The sequence below is a fragment of the Miscanthus floridulus genome, chromosome 6 (genome assembly GCF_019320115.1).
Source record: "Miscanthus floridulus cultivar M001 chromosome 6, ASM1932011v1, whole genome shotgun sequence".
Lineage (NCBI taxonomy): Eukaryota > Viridiplantae > Streptophyta > Magnoliopsida > Poales > Poaceae > Miscanthus > Miscanthus floridulus.
Genome location: NC_089585.1, coordinates 76019698 through 76039723, shown reverse-complemented (window position 1 = coordinate 76039723; position 20026 = coordinate 76019698).

Sequence of the window (20026 nt, the reverse complement as noted above, 5' to 3'; positions counted from 1 at the left end):
TCTTAAGGGACTTCAACTTCTTCATGAAGTAAAGGCTGAGTCAATTGAAGTATTTGGAGATTCACAGTTAGTTATTAATTAGTTGATCGGCCTATATGAATATAAAGATGATATTATGAGGGGATACTATGATAAATGCCAGAGGTTACTCAAGGAGTTTCCCCATATTTCTCTTCAACATATTCCAAGAGCGCAGAATAAAAGGGCTAATCGGTTAGCTCAGAGTGCGTCAGGTTATCGAGTGTTTCAAGAGATCTTAAGCAGTGAAACCTTGAGTAATGATTGGAGAGTTAAAATAGCCGATTACCTTAAGAATCCATTATAGAAGGCTACTAGGAAACTAAGGTCTGGATATTTTTGGCCAACAATACTAGAAGATTGTTTTGAATATTATAAGGGGTGTCAGGATTGTCAATGTTTTGGTAATGTCCAGAAATCATCTACATCGGCTATGAATCCAATAATTAAACCATGACATTTTGATGTTGGGAAATTGATTTAATTGACTAGATTTTTCCACCTTCAAGTAAAGGACATAAGTTTATATTGGTAGCAATAGATTACTTTACTAAGTGGGTTGAGGCAATTCCTTTAAAGATGGTAACCTCAAAGAATATGGTTGATTTTGTCAAGGAACATATTGTGTATCGTTTTGGAATTTCTCAAACTATTACTACTAGTTCAGGGGACAATGTCCACATCAGAAGAGTTTAGAGATTTTGCTACCAGTATGGATATTAAGTTATTAAACTCCTTACTATGCTCAGGCTAATGGCCAGGCAGAGGCGTCCAATCAAATTATGATTAAATTGATTAAGAAGAAAATTGAGGAGCAACCAAGGAAGTGGTACTTAACACTCAATGAGGCATTATGGGCATACAGGATGGCTTGCCATGGATCGAGTAAATCATCACATTATGAGTTAGTATAATTGCATAATGTAGTTCTTCCTTGGGAAATCTAGACTAGATCAAGATGTGTTACATTACAGAATGATTTGATAGCTGAAGTTTACAAGAATCTAATGATGGATGATTTAGAGGACTTAAGTTGTCATTGGCTGCATGCTCTTGAGAATATTGAAGCTAATAAGTTAAGGGTTGTGAGTCATTATAACAAAAAGGTCAAGAATAAGCAGTTTGGTGATGGAGAATTAGTCTAGAAAGTAAAATTGCCGATTGGGTCTAAGGTCAGCAAGTTTGGCAAATGGTCGCCTAATTGGGAAGGTCCTTATCAGATTAGTCATTGTGCGCCTAGCAATGCTTACATTTTGGAAATGCTAGAAGGGAAGAGAAGAATTTGATAGAGCGATCAATGGAAAATATCTAAAGAAGTATTATCCTAGTATCTGGGTTAATGCTTGATAGCTGATTTGTTAGTCATCGGCTCTAATAGCCGGTACTAGAAATGTATCGCCTTTAGTTCAAAAATTAACCCAGAGGGGTGAAAGCCGATACAATATGTATCACCTATAGAGCAAAAACAAGCACAAAGACAATCCTCATAACATTATGGCAGTTGACCAAGACCAAATTGATGAGCTACGAAAGAAGGGTTGTAAAACTCATAGGTTGGAAGGATGCCTAGAAGAAAAGAACATGTGGACATTTTGCCACAACCATGACAAAATTTAGCTGGTAGAACATAAGGTTTGATGAAATAATTAAAGATTGCAGCTGTCATTTCATCTGAGTAGCCTGATTCAAATTGAAATTTGAATGGGAAGACCAACTCATTGTCTTTATCTTCATCATAGGGTAGCCAAGTCAGAATATCTGCATTAAACCCTCTATAAAACTTCTTGAAGAGGTGGCCCCACATTGACAACAATTGTTATGGCCGATGCAGCTTTACCATAGTTCATACACTGGCGAGTTCTTCCTTCTTTGCCTTTGTATTCCTCATCAAAGTTGGAGGAGGGAAAACTCAAATTTTGGAGATTTGGCTTCACAATCCTATGCATATACAGATTTAACCACATTTGTATTAACCACCAATGGCTGCTGATGGTGTGCACTGCTTCATTCTTCAACAGTTGGGCAGTCACCTGGTGCATCAAGTGGTAAGCTGACCCTAACAAATATTTTCCAAGAGGAATATCAGCGCCTACTGCTAGAAGCTCTGCCAAGAGTTTGTGGTTGTAAGTCAGACCACAAGATGACCCATAGAATATGAATCTTTCTAGCCACATGTTCAGAAAAGCCACATGTTGTTTTCGCTAGCAATTGATTCATTCTCAATGTGGTTCTGGATATAGCTTGCCTATCCTATGCAGTCTGATATTTTAGCTAGCTTCTTCGACCTAGCACCTAAGAGTTCATATGGCTACATTGGTCCTGTTATTCTAAGGCCAGTCAACATATGAACATCGACCAAGGTAATAGTCATCGAACCATGACCGAAGATGAAAGCATTCAAGGTGTTGGACCAGAAGTAAGAAGCGGCAATTAGGAGTGAATCATTCATTTCCATCCCAGACAGTGAAAGTGTTAGGCATTGGCTTAAATTGTAAACTTCCCAATCTCCGCCTTTTTTGTCTAACACTCTTCGAAACTAGTCTCTCCATCCCTTGGGCATTTTGGGCCAATTCCTAGAGGAAATTTTGGTGTTCCAAGAAGATAAATCTACCAAGGATTGTTTGAAGGGAATTTGATTGGTTTCTTGATTAATAAAATCTAAGGATTAGTATCTCCCATGGGTCCAAGGTAATAAACATTTGGAATGATAGATGAAGGAATCAAAATTTCATTTTTCATTTCCTATAAAGTTAGCTGAGATGAACTTAAGGAAAAGGAAATACAGAGCAGCAGCTGATAGTTGAGAAGCAAAAATTTCGAGACATACCTCAGGGATGTAGTCGTTGGTCACCATTGTAGTTGGGATAAATCTAAATCTGAGAAAGGGTCATAGAAGAGTGACTTGAAAAGCAGCCCGAAGTAGAAAGGAGAAACTGCTAGAGTTGGAGCTCTGGTGGTGGCGGCTTTGGTTGATAGGGTTTGTGCGAAGAAGAAGGGGGAAGTAAATTGGCCAGGTGGATTGAAGATGGTACTGTTGGGATGTTATATAGAGTTCAAGCCCAAAAAGTCCAGAGTCACATGTTTGTTTCAGAATAAGTGGTTGCAACGCGGTGAACTAGATGAATGAAATTTAGAATAAAATCATTTTTATCCCAAAACTGGGGGGCATGTGTTTACACCAAATTTTGGGAAGGAGAACATGGGAACTCGAAGCTTCTAGGATTGTGTCATCAATGAATCAATTGCGTAAGGTTCAATATTAGCTGATTCAGGTGCGGTACTAGGATCGACTCTTTTTGGATGACATCAGCAAATAACGTCTGTAACACCCCAGGTGTTTGGCTTCCTACAATTGCACTTGCATTTCTTAAACATGAGCATCATTCTTCCATTCACGAGCTTAGATTGTATGAAACATGCTTTTGAAACATTGCAACGTATTGTTATATTCTATGTGTGTTTGTTTTAGAAAATGAATAGTGTGCAACACTCAAGTGCAACATGTGCAACTCACTTTAGTGAAACATGGATAGCTAGTACTATGCCACAAACTCATGAAACATATGAAACATGGTGTCCTGTGTTTCGAATAAGCACCGGTAAGTAAATATATATTGATGTGCGTTAGGCCCGGATGGTGCGCTAAAGGACACAAGATTTATACTGGTTTGGGCTGAATGTCCCTATGTCCAGTTTGTTGCTGCTCGTGTTATTAGCACCAAAAAATGGTTTGTAGTAGGGGGTACAAATGGTCGAGAGAGGGACTAGTACCAAGTCTCTAATGGAAGGGTCAAAAGGATGCCAAGAGTCTGGTAGCCGCTTGACAGTGTGTGATGTGTGTTGTGTTGTCCATCAAAAGTCGGTCCCTTTGTTGGAGGAAGCACCTCCCCTTTTATAGATGAAGGGGATGGTTTTACAAGTGAGAGGGAAAGGATACATATGCTACTGAGCCTTATTGTTCATGTCTACCCAGCCTTGTTGTCCATTCTGGAAGATATCAGATAATGGTAGGCGCCTACAATACTGTCGATGCCACTATAGAATGTTAGGAAGGCTTCAGAGTACTGCTCTGCATAGGGTATGGACTCTGGTATAGTGGTTTTGACTTATGAGCCTTGCCTAGCCTTGCTCCACAAGCCTTCTGGTTCTTATGAATCCTCATCAGAGGGATGTGAGGTCGAAGTCTGAAGTAGCGCTATAGGCAAGGCCTTTCGATCAGAGAGGGCATCCGGAGGCCGAAGTGAGTGCTCTGATCTGGTGGGCCCGAGGGATCAGGGAGCGGGCGCCACTCCCTTGAGACTACAGTGCAGAGATAGTACATCCGTCATTGGTGGAGGGCGTGAGCCCTTTCCTGGACTGTAGTGGTTGTCGTATGTCTACGTTGGGTTCCATGTCCGAGGACTAAAGATGGCACCTACAACTCTGTAGGGTGAAGAGCACATGCCCGCAACACTATTTAGGCTCTGCCATGCCTAGAGGGGTCTAAAGCACCCATCCTGTCGTTCCATAGTAGTACTTTTCCTACCGGGGTGTAGGGTATGGTCCTCGAAGCCATGGTTGACCCAAATGTCTTGTCCTACCCTATACCTATCATCATGAGGGAGCGAGGAGAGGTTGTCAGGTGAGACGAAACCAGCCATCGGACATCGGGCGAGGTGAGGTCCGTCCTCGGATGTTGGGCAAGGCTAAGTCTAGCCCTTAGCCCTTAGGCAAGGCAGAGCTAGCCCAAGGGTGTCGGGCAAGGCGGCCTTAGCCCTCGGGTGAGGCGGAGCTGGCCCAAGGGTGTCGAGCGAGGTGGCCTTAGCCCTCGGGTGAGGTGGAACTGGCCCAAGGGCGTCGGGCGAGGCGGAACCAAACTCCCATCATACAGGCAAGAAGCACAGTAGCGCCCTTGTCCTTCCGAGAGTTTTTAATGTTTGATGGTTATTGGTTCCACCTTCTGGGGTACCCCGGTATTTGGTCCTCGATAGTAGCCCCCATGCCCCTAGGTGATTCGGACAGAATCGCCCGGGGGGTGTTTCCAATTTCGTCGGAGTTAATTTGCCAAAAGGTGCGCACGAGCGCACCCAATGGGTGTAGCCCCAAGCCCCTAAGTGATTTGAGTAGAGTTGCCCGGGGGGTGTTTTCGATTTCGTTAGAGTTAATTTGCCAGAGGGTGCGCAGTGAGCGCACCCTATGGGTGTAGCCCCCGAGCCCCCGGGTGATTTGAGTAGAGTCACCCGAGGGGTAGTATCGGACCCTTCACGGTAAGGCTGAAAGACTTGGTTTTTCATTCAACTGGATATTTTTAAGGGAATCATGGTATTCCTGTTCATAGGAATTTTATTCAGCGCTGGCCCAGCTAGGACCCAACTATGGATCGAGGCCCTAGTGATGCTTGCAGTCCTTGAGTCCTGGTAGTTTGTGGGCCTATCCCTCGTTGGGATGGCCTTTTGGCTCTGGAACCCTAGGTGGGCCAGAGGGAAAAGCTCTCTAACCCATGTCCCTTCAATGGAGAGAGAGTCCTGGTCCGCCTAGGGAAGGTGAACCATCTGGCACGATTTTTTCGGGAAAGGATAGGGATCGTGTGTGTGTATCACGCGAGGTGACGTGGTGGTGCACGTGGTAGGCTCGAAGATCGAGGCGGATGGTTGCCCTTCTCGCTTCCATCGCCCATATAAAACCATGGGGTTCTCCCCTAGGAATCTGCATTTTTGCCTCCTCACCTTCGCATCCTCAGCCTCCACCACCAATTGCCTACACCACTTGCACCCATACTGCTTCCGCCATCAAACTCACTGCTGCCTCTTCTCCATGCTGCTCCTACCATCACAATGGACCTAGGGTGCAAATCTAATAGCTCTCCTCAGCACTTAGAGGGCCTCATCTACTGAGGCCTCCTTCGCCCATTGACCGCCACTGAGGAGTGGCGGCTGCCCAGTGAAGAGGAGGAACCGGTGCCTCCCAAAGGGTACGTCGTTTCTTTCACCCACTTCCACGAGTGAGGATTCACCACGCCCACCCATTAGTTCCTTCGAGGACTGATGGACTACTACCAAGTGGAGCTTCAACACCTTACCCACAACGGGATCCAGCACATTGCGGCATTTGTCGCCCTGTGCGAGGGGTTCTTGGGGATCAATCCCCACTTTGACCTATGGTGGTATCTCTTTGCCAGTCAATCTGGTGAAGAGGCTGGGTAGGAAGCAAGATCTGCATGCACCAGTAGGGGTGTGCCAGTATCCACCTCCACAACACCCGGGCGGGGGCATATTCGCTAATGCGTCTGACCACCTCCAACAAGGGGTGGCATTCGTACTGGTTTTATGTCAAGAATGACGCCACCGCTCCCTTGCCGGCATTCACTGGGCGTTACAGTCTTGGAGGCCTCGGAGTCAGTGGGGGTGGGGTGTTTAGGCCAAGAATAAGAAGCATCTCAATGGCCTTCTCGCTGCCCTCCGAACTATGAAGGAGAGGGGCATGAAGGGGTCAGGGATTATTGGTTCCTACCATGCGAGGAGGGTTGTGCCGCTGATGGCGCATGCGCTTCCCCTATATCAGATGGTGCCTGAAGCATCAGTTCGAAGGGACTGACGCTCACCGACGAAAGCGCTCCCTCCTTCTGAGGTGGCACAGCAGCATTAAGGAGGCGATGGAGCCCACGAAGGACTCCATTAGCGCCGTCCTTGACTTTGTGTACCCGGTGCTGGGGCATCCCCTAATGTGGCCGGAGCTAGGGTTTGTTGATTTCATAAGTTTTCTTTTCCCTTGCTCCTCTTTTCGCTTGAAATTTCCAATCCCCTGATGCTAACCATGGGATAGCAGGATTAGCCAGGAGGACTGCTCTTCAAGGATAGCTCAGCTCCACTACCGAAGGACCCAACTCGAGTGGTAGCAAACCATGCCCTAGCCGGTTGGGACAAGAAGATGAGGGAGCTCATGAAGAAGAAGGTGATATAGAAGTAGCAAGCTCATGATTAAGGAGAGGAGACTAGTAGTGACGATGACGACAATGATGAGGTGGTAGCCAGTGTGGATTGGGGTAACCTGGTGAACGAGGACTCGCTATCCATGCAGGGACCCCTTCCATTCCATGTGGAAGGAAGTGAGTCCATGGGGACAGTGGAGCCGGGCCTGCCTCTAGGTCCGGCAGGGAGCCGAAGGATCTGCCGTCACCCATGGGGTGCCGGTAGAGGATCGGTGGACGAGAGGGGACGGATCTGAGGACATCTCTGAAGGTACTAGCAGAGGGGGGCGGTTCCAACACCATGCCCCATGAGCTAATGGAGGGGGGCGACTCTAGCACCACGCCCCATGAGCCGATGGAGGGGAGCGGCTCTGGTGTCGCACCCCTAGAGACAAGAGAGACGAGCCTCCCTGCCTCGGAGCAAGGGGGTAGGCTTGAAACGGTCCTGCCCTCATGAGTTGGAGTAGGGCTCCAGGGTTTGTCCCCGAAACGTACCCACCGCTCGAAGGTGTCAGAGTATGTCATCGATTCCCCTCATTTTTCCCCTTATCTTTCCGCTCTGACCTTACGTCTTTTTTCCTTTTCGCAGATTCTTGCAATGGGGCCACCCTTTGGGGCTAGCACCCAAGAAGAGCCTTGCCCTTCAGGAGGGATGGATGGTGCTACCTGACATCGCCCCTATTTCGGGCAGGAGTAGGGCTGACGCTAGGGCCTCGTTGGTTGGTCCAGCGGCGTCCGCGGTGGTGCCTATGCCCTTAGTGGTTGTCAAGCAGGCAGTCGCGACCGCGATGAGCTAGGAGCAGTCGGACGTAGCCACGGTGGCATCTGAGGGGGTGGCACATTCCGTGCCCTTGGTGGCCCAAGTGACGGCACCTGATGTGGGCCGGGTGGAGTTGGATGTAGCCACAGTGGCGTTCGATGGAGCAGCGTAGTTCGCACCACCGGTGGCCTAGACAGAGGGGGCTGTGACCACGACAAGCCCGGTGGTCTAGGTCGTGGCACCTAGGGCTGGCCAGATGGAGGAGGACATGACTGGAAGGTCTCCAGGCATCATGGCAGTGGTGGGAAGGACCAGAAGGGAGCCGCCTTTGGCCTTGTTGTTGTGGGGGCAACCGCTCTCCCATGAGGGGGGAGCCACCGCTCTAGTGGATGGCTGCCGAGGACCCAACATCGGCTTTGTTCTTGCTTGACGATGCTGCTGAGAGCCTAGGAGCGGGAAAATCTAGACATCGGGTTCTCGGCTGTGTTGAATGCCTTGAATGAGGCCAGTGGTGCCTTGCACAAAATCCTCGTTCCTTCTAGCCGAGTATCCACTTAATCTTCTCGCTCGTTCTCTTCTTTCTTTACACATTTCTGTGTTTTCAGTGTTTTCATAGCTGGGACAAGTCCTGGTTCCTTCGTGAGCAAAAGGTGGAATGGGACCGCCTTATCGAGGAGGCCATGCTACGAGGAGATGTGGGTGCGCAACTCGCTGTCGCCCAGCAGCAGGGAGGCCAAGGCAGCATCGGGACATGGAGGAGGCTCATGGAATGTTTGAGGACCTATCGATAAGGGTGAAGCTAGGACGAGGAGGATGCCGCCAGGCTTCGAAAGGAGCAGGACGAGCTGCTACAGAAGGACACCACGACCAATGAGTGGGCCGGTGAGCTCCTAGTAGATCTAGAGATGGAGCAAGACCGCAAGCTGAAGGCTAAGGAGAGGTTCACTGGTGTTGCAGCAGAGGGTGGACCGGGACACCAAGACGATCACCTGGTTGTGCGAGGAGCGGGACGAGCTACGCCAGACCAAGGAAAGACTTCACTTGGAGCATAGTGCAGCCCATGAGGATCGTAACCGAGCCATCTGGGAGTGCGACAAGGCACGTGGGGTGGCGACTCCCTCTAGGCGGATCTTGGAGACGTGGTGAACCAAAGGTTGGACATTGAGAATGTTGTTGCCAGGCTAGAGAAGGAGCTTACCGAAGTGTGAGGGATCCTCCAGGTCGAGAGCAATGAGCATGACCTTCTGCAAGCCGCTGTCGGAGTGGTCACTGATGCCCTGAGGGTGGCGTAGCCAGAAGGATCCAGCTTGCTTGCAGATCATGCTGCAGGAATCATGGCGCGGGTAGGCCAACTTGAGGAGGACGCCTTTCATGCCATGATCACCCAAGCCTTTGCTATCGCCCATTCCCATTATGATCAGGAGATCAACCTAGAGGTAATGAGCCATGGCTTCACAGCCTATCTATGATGACGATGAGCTAGACGAGATGGAAAAGGAGTGGCTCCCCTTGCGCGGAACCTGGTGGACAAGCTGAAACAAGAGGTTCTCCCTTCGCTGAAAGTAGTTAGCTTGATAAACACTTATTTGTAATATGTGAACAAGTGTCAGTACTTTTGTGTCCTAGGAAACTAGTTTTGTAATTTTTCATTTCATTTGTTTGATTTTACCTTCTTCCCTCTAGTAATGTTCTTTTGAAAAAAGAAAGGAGGTACCCATACCTTTATCAACCCTCGAGTGACATCTGACCCCTTGCTGGTTGCTGGGGTCAGATGTGACTAGAGACCAGAGCGAGGGAGGTGAACCTACATTTTGTATTTAATCCATCCTATTTGCTTTGCGATAGGGTCAGCGAAGGCCTCAGGTGGCAGTTCCAGTTACTCCTTGGCCTGCCTTCCAATAGATTCCCCCTCAATGGGGTTTCTATAGGCTCAGCTAGAGGCTGGATTGAACAAGAAAGTTGAGATGACCCTATTCGCCTTAATGCGGGTCAGGCAAAGGCCATTGAGGCTCATCTGTGTTTTCTCCCCTGGCTCTTGTTTGACACTGAGGCGGCCCTAGGCCCTTCGCTGGTCAGCCTTCGAACCTCGGTCTCTCGGTCTTGGATTGAGCGGCTCGAACCCCAAGCCCTTTAGGGTCTGCTAGGGGTCGGCCATGTTTTCGCGTGCTACCCCATCCTCGGTTTCCGCTGACCGGAGGGGCTGAGTTGACGACACTTGTCTTGATGGCTCGAGTGTCACGCTCAATGAGCTCGCTAACGGGTATGTTCAGTGTGGAATCCGGATCCATCATTTGCTGATAGGGTCGGTAGAGCCCTCATGTGGCATTCCACTAGTTCTTAACCTACCTCCTGGTAGATGCCCGAGCCGTTCGCTAGGCTTAGGTGGCCCGTTGGCCTCTCCCCGATGGAGATTTTGTGGGTCTGGCTCGAGGTTAGAATCGAACGAGAAAGGTCAGAATGTCCTTGTCCATTTCTGAACGGGGTCAGGCGAGGCCGCTGGGGCTCATTTTGGTTTTCCTCCCCTGGCTCTGTTTGACACGAGGCGGCCTCGAGCCCTTCGTGGGCTGGCCTTCGAACCCCGGTCAGGCATCGCTCATATAGAATGAGGCGGCTACCGCTTCGTGACGCAACATGAAGCATTGGGATGCAAGAATTTACATATGCAACCTTTGGATGTATGGATTTAGCATTTAATTTAATCGAAATGAAAGCGGAGGTCGGTAACATTACCTTAGTGGTATGAGCCATGGGAAGCTCCTACCAGACATGTCCATGCCAGGTTCGGGTCCGACGTTTTCGACGAGGCCGGCATAACCTGCATAAGTATCGCTACTTTTGTTTTTGTCTCTTGGCGGCGATTCGAGCCGCTCGATTGATTTTTAAGCGATCTGTCAGCTTCCCCCTGAAGGGGGGCTCTATAGGTGGACCCCTCCAAACTCCTTGCAGGAAGGCTGGAGCTAAGGCTAGTAATGTGAGGAACTATGAATGTGATTATGCTGGTGAACAAAAAACACAGTAGCCGTCGGGGCGTAGGGTCTATTGGTTCGTCCAGTTGTATTCATCGTTTTATTCCCACACGCCATGCTTCCGGTTTTTTAAACATAAGGAGGGGTCAAGCTAAGAGGGTGTTTAAACAAATAGGCACCCTCGGTAGCCCCCCGAGTGATGTTCGCACCCCTGCCATTGCTGGGGTTGGAGGCTCGATAAAGAATTCAACACTTAAAGTAAGTAAACAGGGGTGCTTATCTTTCAATCGATCATTCGTTCGTTGTTTTGCCTGGGCCGCCCGATCAACCCAGGAGGTCCGCTAGGCTCCCCCTAGAGGGAGGTTCCATCGTTGGGTCGTTCCATGGTCCTTCCTGGGGAAGCGGAGAGTCGCCTGCAGGTGAGCGTGCCCCAGTTCTCACGTCTGGGGTGCATTAGTGGCGGGCCATGCCCAAGTGACATTCTAGCTTACCAGGCAGCGTCCCGTCGACCAGAGCGCGCCTTGTCATTTCTAGCACGTCCCCCTCAGATTTCTATCAGCATTGATTTCATATTTATATTGAATAGGGGAAGGCAGAGAGTTTTTTGTCCGAACCTTTTGCCTTTCCTTAGCTGCTAAGCCCCCTCTTTAAATAGGGGGCAAGAGTTCTCACCCCACCTCCCCGCCAGCCTCTGAGTCGCCACCTCTTCTCCTTTCTTTTCACCGAATGCATCGGCCCCTAAGTAAGAGAGGGTAATGCTAGGGAGAGAAGAACTCACAGATCCGCTCGTGAATTTGGAGCGCGATGTCGAGCTAGAGGTCATCCAACATAGATGAGATGGTGGGGTTCGCCTATGCTAAGGAGGGGTCGCCACTGCCGAAGGAGGAAAGGCGTCGGAGGGTGCTGAGCGTTGTCGATTTTGCCATTGTTGGTTGCGACCTTCCTTCAGCGGGAGGCGCTTCCTGCCCTGATGCCGTTGTTAGGGTGCGGCCAATGATGATGGTGTAGTCCCCGAGCATCCCAGTAGAGGTGCCATTGTTGGGGTTACGGTTGATGACGATGGCATAGTCCATGGGCACCCCGGTAGAGGGACACCGTAGTCGCCTGTGTGGCGCTTGTCATTGCAGATGACGGCGCCTTTGAGGATCCCATGAAGCGATAGGACATCGCCGATGGGGAGCAGTACGCAGCGGACGTAGTAGATGAACTAGGCTGTGTACATGCCCGGACATTGCCAATGGAGAGCATGGTGCAGCGGCCATAGTAGATGAACTGGGCCATGTACGTGCCCGGACGTTGCCGATGGAGAGCTTGGCGCGGCGATTGCAGTAGTACTTGTAGTAAAGCTAAGCAGAGACTGTAATTGAATAAGTTTGGGGGAGCCCCCGAGTTAGTAGTCCTTTGAATTTTAGGAGTACATTAGTCCTTTGCGTGATAAGATCACTTTGTGAGTGGTGAATTTGTGCAAAAATGAACAAATTTTCCATCTTTTGTTATGGCAAATAGTTTTTCAGTTTCCTCTTTTTGTGAAGAGGTTTTGATGCCTTCCCATGGCCCAAGTTGCAAAAAACTAGGGATGTGGGTGAATTAGTTCTGATTATGCTGGAGAGCAAAGAGGTTGTAGCCGCTGGGGCGTGGGTCTCCCATAGTCCTACCAGTTGTACTTAGAACTTGTTCTCGAAATCTTAGTTTTTAGGACTTGTTATGAGAACCAAAAAACTTAGATAAAGTTTGCAAAGATAATCACAGGAAGTGTTTACAAAATGTACTTGTATTATTCATATCAGCCCCCAATTGAGGTTTGGCCCCTCGCGATTTGCAGGGGTTGGATGTCACTAAAGATCAGGGATTTGTAAAGACAAAAACTGATAAGAAAAAACATACATTTATTTAAGGGTAAAAACAATGTAGTTGCTCAATGTTCTAGACATTGGTGAAGACCTCGCTGTTGATGGTTTTCAACTTGTAGTCGCCTGGGCGGAATACTTCCATGATGACGTACGACCCCTCCTAGGATGGGGAGAGCTTATGGTGGTCCTTGTTGCTCTGCACAAGGCAGAGGACGAGGTCCCTGATGTTGAAGGCTTGGTCCCACACCCATCGGCTGTGGTACCATCGCAACACCTGCTAGTACTTAGCCGAATGGAGGAGGGCGATGTCACGGGCTTTGTCTAGCTGGTCCATGGCATCTTGGTGGGATGCCTTGGCCCCCTGTTCGTCGTATGCTCTAATTCTTGGTGCTCCATAGTCAAGGTCTGTTGGGAGAACGGCCTCAGAACCATAGACCATGAAGAAGGGTGTGTAGCCAATGGCCTAGCTAGGAGTTGTCCTTAGGCTCCAGAGCACCACCGGGAGCTCAACGAGCCAGCGCGCGCTGAGCTTGTTCAACTGGTTGAAGATCCTAGGCTTAAGGCCTTATAGGAGCATGCCATTTGTGTGCTCAACCTGCTTGTTCATCCGAGGGGTGCGCGATGGCTGCCAATCGATCCGGATGTGATGTTTATCACATAATCGAATGAATTTCCTACTGGTGAACTACGTGCCATTGTATGTGATGATGGAGTTCGGTACTCCAAAGCGATGGATGATGTTGAGGAAGAACATCACAGCTTGCTCAGATTTGATTGTGGAGATCGGTCGAGCTTCGATCCATTTTGTAAACTTGTCTATGGTGACAAGTAGGTGGGTGAAGCCCCCAGGTGCCTTTTTGAGTGACCCAACTAGGTCGAGCCCCCAGACCACGTAGGGCCACGTGATGGGGATCATCTGGAGCGCCTGGGCCGGGAGGTGAATCTACCGAGTGTAGTACTAACACCCTTCGTAGGTGCGTACAATTTGCTCAGCGTTGGCTACTGCGGTGGGCCAGTAGAAGCCCTATCAAAATGCGTTTCCAACCAAGGTCCTCGATGCAGCATGGTGACTATAGACCCCACCGTGGATGTCGCTCAGCAGAAGTCCTCCCTGTTCGCTGGGGATGTAGAGCTACAGGGTCCCGATGTGGCTTTGTTTGTAGAGTTTGCCTTCTACAAGAACGAAGGACTTAGCATAATGTGCGAGCCGTCGGGCTTTAGTCTTGTCCACCGGTAGTGTGTCGTGGAGGACGTAGTCGAGGTAAAGCGTTCTCCAGTCGTTGAGAGGGTCGGGCTTTGCTGCTGGATCTTCTTCAAGCTTGATGACCTCAGGGTTGGGCAGAGGAGTTGGTGGGTTGGCCCCCAGGGCCAGATCAGATGGGCCATCGTTGGCCCATTCTGACCCCTCGTAGCGCACCAAGGGCTTATGTTGATCGCTGGTGAAGACACCCGTTGGTATTGGCTCTCGGCTGGATGCTGCTTTCACGAGCGCATCGGCTGCTTCATTGAGGTGCCTTGGGATGTGATTGAGTTTGAGGCCATTGAATCTATCCTCTAGCCATCAGACTTCTTGGTAGTATGCCGCCATCTTGGTGTTGTGGTAGCTCGACTTCCTTCATGACCTGATCGATGATCAGCTAGGAGTCACCCCTAATGTCAAGGCGTTGGATGCCTAGCTCGATGGCGATTCGTAGGCCATTGATGAGCACTTCATATTCGGTGATATTGTTTGATGAGCAGAAATGGAGCCAAACCATGTACCTCATGTGGACCCCAAGGGGTGATACGAAGACTAGTCCCGTGTCGGTGCCCTTTTTCATCAGCGATCTGTCGAAGTACATCATCTAGTACTCATGATCGACGATTGCTGGTGGCATCTAGACCTCGGTTTACTCCGTGATGAAGTCAGCCAGCACCTAGGATTTGATCACTGTTTGGGGGCCTAAGTAATGTCTTGATCCATCAGCTTGAGTGCCCACTTTGCGGTTCTTCCTATGGCGTCCTGGCTATGGATGACCTCGCTGAGGGGGAATGACGTCATGATTGTCATAGGGTGTGACTCAAAGTAGTGGCATAGCTTCCTCTTGGTGATAAGGACGGTGTAGAGGAGTTTCTAGATTTGGGAGTAGCGGGTTTTGGAGTCGGATAGTACCTCACTATTGAAATATACAGGGCGCTACACCTTGAAGGCGTGCCCCTCTTCTTCCCGCTCTACCACTAAGGCGACGCTGACCACTTGCATGGTGGCCGCTATGTACAATAGGAGGGATTCTCTGTTGCTCGGAGGAATCAAGACCGGGGGTTTTGTCATAAGCAGCTTGACCATGTCAAGTGCCTCCTGGGCCTCGACTATCCACTCAAAGCGGTCAGCTTTCTTTAGAAGTCGGTAAAGGGGGAGTCCTCGTTCGTCGAGGCACAAAATGAATCGACTGAGGGCGGCGAGGCACCCTATAATCCGCTGAACCCCCTTTATGTTCTGGATCGGGCCCATCCTTATGATGGCTGAGATTTTCTCTGGGTTGGCTTTGATGCCATGCTCAGAGACAATGAAGCCGAGCAGCATGCCCCTTAGGACCTCAAAAACACACTTTTCGAGGTTGAGTTTGATGCTATTTGCCTAGAGTCTCACAATGGTTTGTTCAAGATTGGCGACAAGGTGGTCAGCCCATTTGGACTTAACTACTATGTCATCAACGTAGGCCTCAACGGTCTGCCCGATGAGGTCCCTAAAGCAGTTGAGCATACAGCGCTAGTAAGTTGCCCTAGCATTCTTCAGACCAAAAGGCATTGAAATGTAGCAGAACGATCCAAAGGGGGTGATAAAAGACATCGCAAGCTAGTTGGATTCTTTCATTATGATCTAGTGGTAGCCAGAGTATGCGTCAAGGAAGCAGAGAGTTTCACACCCTGAGGTAGAATCAACTATTTGGTCTATGTGTGGCAAAGAAAACAGATCCTTTGGGCACGCCTTGTTGAGGCCCATGTAGTCGACACACATCCTCCATTTCCTGCTCTTCTTTTGCATAAGAACAGGATTTGCTAACCACTCTGGGTGGTGTACTTCCCTGATGAACCCAGTGGCCAATAGTTTTGCTATCTCTTCACCGATGGCCCTGCGCTTTTCTTCGTCGAAGCGGCACAGGCGTTGCTTTACCGGCTTGGAGCTTGGGTGGATTTTCAAGGTGTGCTCGGCGACCTCCCTCCGGATGCCTGGCATATCTGAGGGTTTCCATGCAAAGATGTCTTTGTTATCACGGAGGAAGTCGACAAGCGCGCTTTCCTATTTGGAGGAGAGCGTGGTTCCAATGCGGACCTTTTTGCCCTCAGAGCTGCTGGGGTCCACGAGGATCTCCTTGGACCCTTCCGCCAATTTGAACGACCCGGTTGATTTAATGGCGTCGGGCATTTTTTCGGCAACCTCCTCCCTGAGGGTGGTGAGTTCCTTAGAGGCGATGACTACAGTGGTGTGGCTGTAGCTTTTGACTTCGCACTCATAAGCGCACTGGAAGGAGGTGCCAATGGTGATGACCCCGCGGGGACCCAGCATCTTCAGCTTGAGGTATGTATAGTTGGGGATGGCCATGAACTTCGCGTAACATAGTCGTCCTAAGATGGCGTGGAAGGTTCCGAGGAACCCTACGATGTTGAAGGTGAGGGTCTTAGTCCTGTAATTGGACGGATCCCTGAAAGTGACAGGTAGATCAATCTATCCTAGTGGTATGGCCTGTCTACCGGGCACGACGCCATGGAAAGGCGCTCGGGCGGGACAGAGGTTTGTTCGGTTGATGCCCATCTCGTCAAGCATCTTTGCATACATGATGTTGAGGCCACTGCCTCCGTCCTTCAGTACTTTTGTGAGTCGCTTTGGGCCGATGATCGGATCGACAACAAGCGGGTACCTTCCTGGGTGTGGGACGACATCTAGATGGTTGGTCCGGTTGAAGGTTATGGCAGATTCTAACCACCAGAGGAAGGCAGGCGTGGCCGGTCCAGTCATATAGACCTCGCGGCGTGTGACCTTTTGGCGACACTTAGAGTCATAGTCCGCTGATCCTCCGAAGATCATGAGGGCGCTATTCGGCGTTGGGAAGGCGTCATCCTTCTCCTTGGCGTCGTTTGTGGTGGGGGCAGGTTCCTTCCCCTGCTCCCCTTTGTTGAGGCCTCTGGACAAGTATTTGCGCATGAGGCCACAATCCTTGTATAGATGCTTCACCGGGAAAGCATGGTTTGGGCATGGCCCCTCGAGCATTTTCTCAAAGTGGTTCGAAGTGCCCTCTGCGGGCTTCTAGCCACCCTTGCGGTTGGCAGCGGCCACGAGTGAGTTGTCGTGCCATTGCTTCTTATTCTTTCTTTTGGCGGGACAGTTGGAGGCACCTTCGTCGGTGCCCTCATACCGCCTTGCCTTGCCATCGGGACGATCGAAGATGGCTCCGACCGCCTCCTCACCTGAGGCGTGGCTGGTGGCGATATCTAGGAGTTCCTTGGTGGTCTGTGGACCCTTGCGCCCTAGCTTATGAACCAAAGACTTGTAGGTTGTCCCAGATAGGAAGGCTCCTATTACGTCGGTGTCAGCGACGTTAGGGAGCTCGTTGCACTACCGGGAGAAGCACCGAATGTACCCATAGAGGGTCTCATTAGCCTTCTAGCTATAGTTCTTGAGGTCCCATGGGTTTCTAGGGCATTTGTATGTGCCCTGGAAGTTCCCCACGAAGATCACCATCAGATCCGCCCAACTTTGAATGGCGTTGGACGGTAGGTGCTCCAACCATGCCTGTGCCAAATTGGCCAAGAATAGCAGGAGATTGCGAATAATGAAATCGTCATCACTCGCACCATCGCTTGATAGGCAAGCTGATAGTCTTTGAGCCAAAGCCTGTGGTTTGTTTCCCTAGAATATTTAGGGATATTGGTAGGCGGTCGGTACCTTGGTGGGAAAGTAGCATTGAGGATGTGTTAGCCGAAGGCCTGAGGGCCTAGCAGGCCAGGGCTCAGGCTCCAGTCCTTGCTGCTGTCATAGCATCTGCCGCATTGAGGATGATAGCCATGGTGGGCTCCTTCCCTTGTGTCACCATGGGTGCACCTACGGGCGTTGATGGTGCTGCACACATTGCGGTTGTGGCCGAGACGTTGATGCATTGGGACAGCGGTGTGCTACCTACCGCCTGGCGGTGTCTGGTGAATGGACGCGTCCTTAGTGGGGGCGCATCGAGGGTGTGCGCTGGCTGGCATCGAGCTTGCGTCGCCGAGATAATGAGCTTTCCGCCTGCTGCACCGCCGCACGCTCGAGCAACGTGCGAATTTCTCGGTGGTCCCGGTGATCCTTGGACATCACGGCCTCTAGAAGGCCGTGCAACAAGGCCATCGTAGTGGCGATGTTTTGGCTCGCTCGAGTGAAGTGAGGGAGGGTCTCATCATCGGTGAGGATCCTCTGATGTATAGTGCGGTCCATGGCATGCGCGCGCCCACCGTCTTCGCGGCGTTCAATCTCGTGATTGATGTCCGCGTACTCCCAGACGAGCCCTTGTCTGGCCTCATCAATCTCCAGCTTCTGGGCTCTTAGCTACTCCATCCTCAAGTGAGATGGGGACGCTGCATCCCCCCTGGTCCTATCGTCAGTGTTGCCTGTTGGGGTAGCCTCCTCCCTAGAGTTGCTTTCGATGTGCCCCTTGGGGGTTTGCGCCATGAAGCATTCCCAGGAAGGGTGATGACTCCCCCTGCTGGAGTTAGAGCTAGAGGACGATCCTGGCTCCTCCATGAGGAGCTTGTGGAGAGTCTCCATATCATGTTCAATTTCTCCCATGAACTCACTGTCCGTGGGCGGCTAAACCATGGGTAGTGCTGGAAGGTGGCCAGCGGTCACCGTAGCATTGCAGAGACCGAAAGGAAACGCTGTCGGGGCGCTCCGCACGTGGAGTTCTAGAGGGTCATGCAGCGCGGGCCTCCTTGGAAGACTAGGGTCCAAGGGAGATTCCAGGCTAGCCTTCAAGCCTCCGGTGGCTGAAGTTGATGGAAGGGAGAGATTGGACGGCCGTGTGGGCCAGCGCCAGCTCTCCTCCCAGTGTGACAATAAAATCTAAGTCACCAAAATGCACGTGTGTGCCCAGGACCTAGCTAATTGCGTGGTTGGCCATCCGAGGCCTGATTTGGAACACACAAAGTCCCCTACCTAGCACGCCAACTGTCAGTGTTTTGAATAAGCACCGGCAAGTAAATTTATATTGATGCGTGTTAGGCCCGGATGGTGCACTAAAGGGCACAGGATTTATACTGGTTTGGGCTGAATGTCCCTACGTCTAGTTTGTTGCTGCTCGTGTTATTAGCACCAAAAAATGGTTCATAGTAGTGGGTATAAACGGTCAAGAGAGGGACTAGTCCCAAGTCTCTGATAGAAGGGTCAAAAGGATGCCAAGAGCCTGGTAGCCGATTGACAGTGTGTGATGTGTGTTGTGTTGTCCGTCAAAAGTTGGTTCCTTTGTTGGAGGAAGCACATCCCCTTTTATAGATGAAGGGGACGGTTTTACAAGTGAGAGGGAAAGGATACATATGCTACTGAGCCTTGTTGTTCATGTCTACCCAGCCTTGTTGTCCATTCTGGCGGATATCAGATAATGGTAGGCGCCTATAATACTATTGATGCACTGTAGAATGTTAGGATGGCTTCAGAGTACTGCTCTGCATAGGGTATGGACTCTGGTATAGTGGTTTTGACTTATGAGCCTTGCCCAGCCTTGCTCCGCATGCCTTCTAGTTCTTATGAATCCCCATCGGAGGGACGTGAGGTCGGAGTCTGAAGTAGCGCTGTGGGCAAGGCCTTCCAATTGGAGAGGGTGTCCAGAGGCCGAAGTGAGTGCTCCGATCTGGTGGGCCTGAGGGATCGGGGAGCAGGCGCCACTCCCTTGAGACTATAGTGTGGCAACAGTACATCCGTCATTGGTGGAGGGCGCAAGCCCTTTCCTAGACCATAGTGGTTGTCGTATGTCTATGTCGGGTTCCATGTTTGAGGACTGAAGGCGGCGCCTACAACTCTATAGGGCGAAGATCATGCGCCCGCAACACTATTTAGGCTCTGCCATGCCTGGAGGGGTCTAAAGCACCCATCTCATCGTTCCCTGGCAGTACTTTTCCTATCAAGGTGTAGGGTATGGTCCTCGAAGCCGTGGTTGACCCGAACGTCTTGTCCTACCTTGTACCTATCATCATGAGAAAGTGGGGAGAGGTTGTTAGGTGAGATGAAACCAGCCACTAGACATCGGGCGAGGCGAGGTCCATCCTCGGACATTGGGTGAGGCGGAGCTAGTCGAAGGGTGTCGGGCAAGGCGGCCTTAACCCTCGGGCGAGGTGGAGCTAGCCCAAGGGCATCAGACGAGGTGGCCTTAGCCCTCAGGCGAGGTGGAGCTGGCCCAAGGGCGTCGGGTGAGGCGGCCTTAGCCCTCGGGTGAGGCGGAACTGGCCCAAGGGTGTTGGGTGAGGCGAAACCAAACTCCTG